Raw genomic sequence first — 8,238 nt, 5'->3', positions numbered from 1 at the left:
TATCACCCCCAGAAGTGAATGCTATAATAATAAATCTGCTTCGTGATGAGCCCTTTTTTTCGTTGTTCCTTTTCCAGCTCTGAAGTTCTATCGACCTACCTTCAGAAATCTATTTGACTAAGTCAAGTTATTGAACGGAGGCTACCACTTCCATTAAGATTATATTTAAACACGGACTCAATCAGATTTCAGCCGGATAAGGCCTAAAAGAGGTAACTCTCTTGGAGTCTTCTATTACCTCGATAGGCTCTATCAGGCCTGAATGAAGGGGGGGGGGGAAGACCAAGGTAGTCAATGACACGTAGTCTGAGCTGTCGCCAGTGTGTTGACTTTGCTCCTACGCTCTTAACCGGTGTACAGGGGGGAACCAGGGAGAAGCAGACGTGCCTTTATAGAGGTCGCGCACACTTAGGCAAAGTACGCTTTAGTGTTAACAGGCAGGATAACACTTTAGAGGAGAACAAAAAAAAATATACCAAAAAAAAAGTAAAAAACAAAAAAAAAAAAACAATGGCTGCTAAAATCCTGATTATTTACCATTCGGCCAGACCATGGCGGTGTCAAATGCAACCTATTGACTCAGCTCTTTTTCGGCGTGTTTAAAGACTTTGCAAGGACAACAGAGCGTGTTGACTATCCTAGGGGAATGTTTTGTCAATAATAAAAAGCAGCAAGGTTGTAAATACCCTGATTACCTTTCTGTGAAATGGCGGCGCGTAAATTAGAAAGGGCAAAGAATTGCGCCAAAATAAACGATTTAAAACAAAAAAAAATAGCCCAATAGGTAGTTTAACTGACATAAACTAAATTCAGATTTAGGGAGATTCTTCGAACTTGATACCGTCAAAGACCTACGAGAATTATGCTAGTTAATGTTCGCTGAACAATTACAGAATCAGAGTGGGGGGTTCGTCTCTAAAATTTTGAATGGATGTTGTTCATTTATTATAAAAGCCCCCCCATCCCCCTTTCTTTTTCTTCTTCTTTTAAAACCATCTTCTGAAATGAAAAAAAAACAAACTGATCGAATATGGGAGAATGAGACTTAATCTGCAAGCTATGAAGAAGCTGATTGGGAGTAACATTTCAAGTTGGAACACTTCTCACCCACACTTCTACAACAAATAGGCTTTTGCTCAACTATCCTGATTTTCGTCTCCGTAGAAGACACAGCAGAATGTTCTATAAGATACAAACTGAGACTAGTGCAACACGCACTTGTGTCATTAGAGAACGCTGACCACGCTTTTTCAAAGCTGCACACTTTCTGGAGACTTTGGGCCCTGGAACATCCCTTCAGAAGGAAACTCAAAGGAGAAATGACATCTGGAAATCCCTGAGCAGCTCATCTAAGATATAGTACTGGTTGTCTGAAATCTCCAGCTTCTCAGTATACACGAAGACTAGCCATCTAGTCCATCATTAAGTAGGTTGAAACGAGACTTCTCTTTTCCATAGTAATCTATATAAGGTTTGTGAGGTTTGTGAAGCATGTAAGCCACGATTGGCGTCAATCGTATAGTCCAGCAAATGAAAATATTTTTTATTCCAACAATCTTTTTTTTAAATAATCAAAATAACTTTTACAAAATGAAAGAGGGTGACCGTCTGTAATGATAAAAACAAACAAACTTCATTTTAACAAATGTTTCACTTTCTGTGACCAAAACAAAATCACTAATAATTTAATAAATAATTTAAATATACCTGCATATTTTACAGTATCAGATTTTAACTCACATCGAAGCCAAATACAAATTTTGAACTATAGTAATAGCCTTGCACCATTAAAACCTTACATTCTTTGTTTTATTAGTCTAGAGTTCTAAGTGTTTAATAGTAAATATACATCATAGATAATAATATTAAAAAGTATAACAAATTCAAATAATACAATGAAAAGAAACCACTAAGAATATTAAAAAATGACTTTTTTTTTTCTTTCTTTAAAGAGTACAATGAAAGTCGTGTGTCAATTTAACCATTTTATTTGTTTTGCCACAAAGCACAAGAGCTACAAAGGCATTCATTTCAAATAATAACAATATACAAATAACATACTCGAATCCTTTAAACAGCAAGTTGAGTAAACAGGTTGAATAACAAGTGGTGGTAGCAAGAACCACAGCAAAAACCACAGCATTTGTTTTCATGTCACCTATTTCACACAATCCCAAAAATCGGCATGATTTAAGCGTCTAACTAGATGACACAGGTGTGTAGCTAGCCAACATAAAGTGGCTGTGTAACTAACACTGACAAAATGTGTGCAACTAGCTGACACAAGTGTGTAGTGTGTAACTAACAACAATTAAGTGTGTAACTAGCTGACACAACGCCAAGGATAACTTCAATGTGTTTCTTGTAATCTTAGAGTCATCCGAGGATTCTATCAAGTGTTGACCATGAAGTGGTGAGAGAAATTGATGTTTTACTATGGACTGGAAGGCAAACAGACAAGAGGACCTAAAAAGTTAGTCAAATATTTACAGTTGGAGTCGTTATCTCCACAACAATCCAGGCCCCAGGTCTACAGATCCATGTCAAGTTGATATTATCATAAGGGGATTAAATAAATTGAAGTCGCCTGTTGACTGTTATATCAACAGAGTAGATCTCAAATGTTGAAATAGGCCTGATTAAGGACATTTTTTAAAACTAAAATATGTGTGGCATGAAATTGTATTACACGTAATTAAATTAACCAAAAATGTCGTTCAAATGTAATAAAGACATTTTTTTTCTTGTTCAACTATAGTACAAGACTGGAGTGTTTTGAATGATGGCTGCCTTGGTCGTCTGGTTTGTGTTCTAGACAGTCGTTCAGCCGCAGCCATTCCCCGCCAACGAGCGCAAGATTTGAACTAGAATGTCATTAGAAAGCCAATTCAAAACATGTACAACAAAACATAGATCTCCGTACCGATGATTATGGATTTATTTTATAATATACAATACAATATCATTGTGAAATAAAACCATGAAAATACATTTCTATTTCCAGATCAGTCTTGCTGGTCTCGTCACACTAAAGTTTCAACAAAGTGTCTCCAACACAAGCATGGATTGGTAAGTGGTTCACTTAATATCTGTAATGTTCTTTGTGTAAGTGGTTCATATACAATCAGTTAAGTTCTTTGTGTAAGTAGTTCACATATAATCTGTACTGTTCCTGACGTATCATCGCCATCACTCCTTTGAGTTCCTCATGAAACATAGGGCCTCGACAAAAACACGCCACTCTCCACGGTCTATTGCTAGCTTTTTGATGGTTTCCCAGCTCTTCCCTGTCTTCTCTGCTTCTTCTAGTACACTGCGTCGCCGTGTTCCTTTTGGTCTTCCTCTGCGTCTTGTTCCCTGGGGGTTTCACTCTATTGCCTGCCTAGCTATGTTGCTGGTATCTTTTCTAAGGGTGTGACCAATCCATCTCCACTTCCTCTCTAAGATCTGCACTTCTATATTTTTCTGTCCACTTATCTCCCACAGTTTGGTGTTTTCTACTTTGTCATACCTGACGTATAGCTGACATTATTTTAAAGCGTTATTAACTTTCTAGCTAATTATCTCATGAAACCAGTGCACACTAAACATAGAAGTTGTCATACAGATGTGAAGATTTCTTATTATATAAGTACTTCAAATGATGCGAACTATATAGGCTAATAACCATTGGAAAATGGATCTAATCCTACTTAACTGTCTGCATCATTTCATTACATTTTGTTTTGATGTAAACTAAGAACAGAAATATGTTTATATTAAATGGAATGGAACTAATGTTGGAAAACGTAACAAACATAACATGTCTGAAACTTGTGCAGTATAAGACCTATGTTGAATGTAATTTCTAACATTACTAAGTGTTAATGCTTCTATTAAGAAGTGTTTTTTTTAAAGTACACACTAAAAGTACACGTACATATTATGAAGCATCTCACTCTGCAAAGAAGTTCATTAGTTATTTCCATCGATTGTTTACTGTATATTGTGATTGAACATTTTGAGAATAACAATTCTGTCCTATAAAACAGTTGAATGAGCCTCTAGAAGTTTCGTGTATCCAAAGTTTCTTATAACTGTTGCAGTAACTCACCATGTTTCTATTCTATTGGAAAGACTTTCTTTTTCTTCCCAACATAAAAGGTTTGCACTTGAAGCACAGTTTCAATATAGACTTAGTCTTTGTTGTTTTTATTTCAAGCGGGTCCGTTTCGTCCATTTAAGTTAAACATTTCTTTTGTACTACTCTTAATGAATTGATCTCTCGATGTTAACTTAAGAGACACCAGACTTCAAATATTTGTGATGGGATAGAGCTGAACATCAAATATACTCGAGGCTTATCTGAGTCTATATTGTTAACAACTTTCAAACTATGTCTATACTGATAATATACTCTCTCGTTCATTTCAGCAGAATGTCTTATTGGAGAGCAGCTTGGATCTTGGAACAGAGTTTCACTGTATTACGACAATTTGGCAACTTTTCATACTTTCAAGGGAAGTGTGTTTGATGTCGCACAAACTGACCCGGTCGTACATTGAGTGATTGACATTCAAAAGCGGCGGCTGTTAGTTAGCATTGTACAATAATGGTACTGAAAATAAAAGGGTGTATAGACAAATGAACAGAGTTGTTCTATGAAAGTATCAGTGTGTGCATGCGTTCAGGGAAATAAATGTGAACAGATTCAACGAAATAAACAAGACATGAAGAAATAACTATTACTTAAATATTCAACGATTTGAAATACTATTTTTACAAAATCTAGAAATTTGGAAGTTATGATTTTAAAAAATCTGTATTTTTTAATTACTCTTCCAATCGTAAAATCAAAATGTAGCTTTAACCAAACTGAATCCATGTAATTGTGTATTGCAATGCCCGGTAAAACAAAAACATAGAACTTTGTTTTTGCAAGCAGCCTCCAAATGAAGTAAAAATCTAAATTAGGTAGTAAATGTGCATATAACACTGAATCAACCAGGTTAAATATGAACTGCGCATTGATCTCAGTAAGCTCGTCAAAACATTTTCGTGTTGAAGATTCTCTATCAAGTAGCGAATAGACTCTGGACAGATGACATTGACTTGAGGAGGCATAAATAAAAGGTTGTAAGCTGTATAGAGGAGACGGTTGGTCGTTGTGGTAGCCACATAACACCATCGTTAACACTTACAATATCTGCCCCATAGATCGCAAGGTCTGAAAAGGCTGTAGTTGACTTTTTAAAGTTGTATACAAAGGACACTGGTCCTAAAATTCCAATACTGAAATGGTCTTAAAAAAAAAAAAAAGCAAGTAAGGTTTGAACTTTGTAAAAACATGAGCAGCAAGATCGACAACCTTTCGGGAAGGAAGGTAAGCATGTATTGATGAATGGATTGTTCGAATCCTACTCTTTCTAGACCACGAGATCAATTGCAATCCAATTAATGTGTTACTAAGTACAAATAAATAACAATTAAATGAACGAGAAAGTCATATATATATATATAGTCATAAGTCACATATAAAGTCATAAAAACAACATTTATTTATACATTCATTTTAAATAAGATGTCTATTGTGTTAGCATCACAGCATAAACTATCAAGCTACGCGTAGAGTGAACTTTTTGTAGTAGAAGCCTCTCCAGAGAGGCTTATCAAGGAGTCTAGTCTTACCACCCACATTCACAAGAGTTTTCTACAAATGTACTACTATACAAAAAAGTCCCGACACCTGTGACCACAGTTGGTGTTTGTTTAAAGACAAAAGACCACTTAATGTAATATACTCAGCCACATACAAAATTTCTATCAATAAAAGAAACAGATTCTATTTTAATACGTTAGAACAGACATTCATGTTGACTATGGTAATCCCGGAGGCCTTTTTTTTTCCCGATACATTTCCCTTAACCAAACAATTTCTCGCATGACATACTTTCTTTATATAAGGTCCATATCGGAATTTACGAGATTAGTGGAAAAAGGTCAATATAGACCCACCAGTAAATGGTCTATGTGTCAAATAGACCTAAGTATAATTAATACATAGTTTAAAAAATTAATGTTTCGAAGTGGTCATATAATGCTAAAAAAATATGTAGGCCCCTATATTAGTTGGTCCTTAAATTATTTTCAAGAGATATGTGTCGAAGGCTCCTTCAGGGCTGGCCTTAGGCATTGGCAAACTAGGCAGCCGTCTGGGCCTCCGATTGGTGAAGGCCTCGCATAGGACTAAAAACGTTTTTAAGAGAAGAAAAAAAGCAGCGCGACTTGGATCAAATCTCACTCCAACATTACAACCTAACAAAGCTATATTGCTCTATGCCTGCTAGACTTAGATCAAATCTCACTCCAACATTACAACCTAACAAAGCTATATTGCTCTATGCCTGCTAGACTTGGATCAAATCTCACCCCAACATTACAACCTAACAAAGCTCTATTGCTCTATGCCTGCTAGACTTGGATTTAAATCTCACCCCAACATTACAACCTAACAAAGCTCTATTGCTCTATGCCTGCTAGACTTGGATCAAATCTCACTCCAACATTACAATCTAACAAAGCTCTAATGCTCTATGCCTGCTAGACTTGGATCAAATCTCACCCCAACATTACAACCTAACAAAGTTCTATTGCTCTATGCCTGCTAGACTAGCTGTAAGTTTTTACCATGACTCAAGGTCAATTAACGAAAGTTTAGATTTACTTGTTAGAAGACCTTGTGATGGCTCGTTTCGAGTCTGGTGCATCAAAAGGAGATGCAAGCTCAAGCGGTGCAGAGGAGTGTGATCTTATCGGCTTTCGTTGGAACATTCTAGGCATTTGAAGTTATGGTCATTTTCAACTAGCGATAAAGAACGTGTCGAAAATAATCGATTTCGATATAGATACAGATATGTTTTTAATAATTGCGTGATTGTATTTTTCCGTTGTTTATTTTTAATTTTCATTTGGGGTCCACCAAAGTCACTTCACCTAAGGCTCTGGCTCTATAATCCTATACACGATATGTGTCAGGATAATATAACTACTATTATTACTATTATTATATAAGAAATGAAAATAATTATATATATATAAATGCAAGTCAGGATTATTGCAATGATTCTCAATGATCAGACAACGATTACATATATTACTATACAGCGTAAAAAATACTTATAAAGCTAAGCAGCCTAGTCACCTAGTCCTTCATTCAAACTATGATGTTGCTTTTTTGTAAGTTAAAAAGCTATTCCCTTTGTATTTTACAGTACCCATGAATCAATAGAGCTGGGTAATAAAGCTTTAACAATTTTACATCGGGATTTTTATTTTATTTTCGAAAAATTATGGCCACGACAAATCAACACTTCAATATTTTTTTTTTCGTTCATGGCTATCAACATAGTCATCCTAGCAACCGTCACAACAGCAGAGAGCGGAGCAAGGCGGACGGCCCAAAACTTTGTATTCTTGCGCGATGTGAAGGTAAAGCAAATAGTAGCCTGCATGGACTGGTTGAACCTTGCTTAGAAGATTAGTGGCATCTTTATGTAGAACACACAAGTGAGTTAACGTTCAAGAGGGAAATCGTACGACTTAAACCACTCTGCCACTTGGCTGTTTCAACAGTGCAAAAAATTAGACCCGGACGAGGATAAAGATTCTATGGGTTCGAAAACTGCTTCTGATTTTAGGAACATGGGCCACTTGAACACGTGATCTGGTCTTTACAAAATAGCTCAGTTTTAAAATAGGCCAACACACTTTTGAAATCAACTTGCCCGTTTTTAGTTCCATTGATTGGGTATCATCAAACAGATGGCTTTTCATTACGACAAAAGAGCTTCTTTAAAAAAAATACGAGCTGTGACGTATTCTTATGTAATGTAGAATCTGATGGACTATGTTTTTTTTTATTTTTTTGTCTTTCAGTTAAAGTTAAGTTTACTAACACTAAAAATGATTTTTGGTTTATCACACAAAATAATAATACTTAGTTTACTGACACTAAATTTAATCTTTTATGAGTGAACAATTCTAATGCAATATTTTGTTATATATTTTTTCTTTTTTGAAATAAAAAACTTACAGATTTATTCACGATAAATTCGAAACAGTAGTAATCTCATCTTTGAAATATGATTTTTAAAATATGGTTTACATTTTTTTAAAATTATAAAACATAAAAACATAGAAAGAAATATGTATGAAGTATGGAAAAATGTGAAAGAGACTTTAGAACACTTTAAAATAAAA

At 35.2% G+C, this 8,238-nt stretch overlaps 1 long non-coding RNA gene across 1 annotated transcript; it reads left to right on the top strand.

Moving 5' to 3' along the window:
* Positions 1–226: 226 nt before the first annotated feature.
* Positions 227–4,736, top strand: LOC106055424 (uncharacterized). Its single transcript, XR_001215548.2, has 3 exons — positions 227–2,473; positions 3,005–3,069; positions 4,414–4,736. It is a non-coding gene; the product is annotated as an uncharacterized LOC106055424 (long non-coding RNA).
* The last annotated feature ends 3,502 nt before the right edge of the window (positions 4,737–8,238 follow it).

This window comes from Biomphalaria glabrata, chromosome 3 (genome assembly GCF_947242115.1).
Source record: "Biomphalaria glabrata chromosome 3, xgBioGlab47.1, whole genome shotgun sequence".
NCBI lineage: Eukaryota > Metazoa > Mollusca > Gastropoda > Planorbidae > Biomphalaria > Biomphalaria glabrata.
The sequence above is the reverse complement of the archived record's forward strand: the minus strand, read 5'-3'. Positions and strand labels throughout refer to the sequence as shown.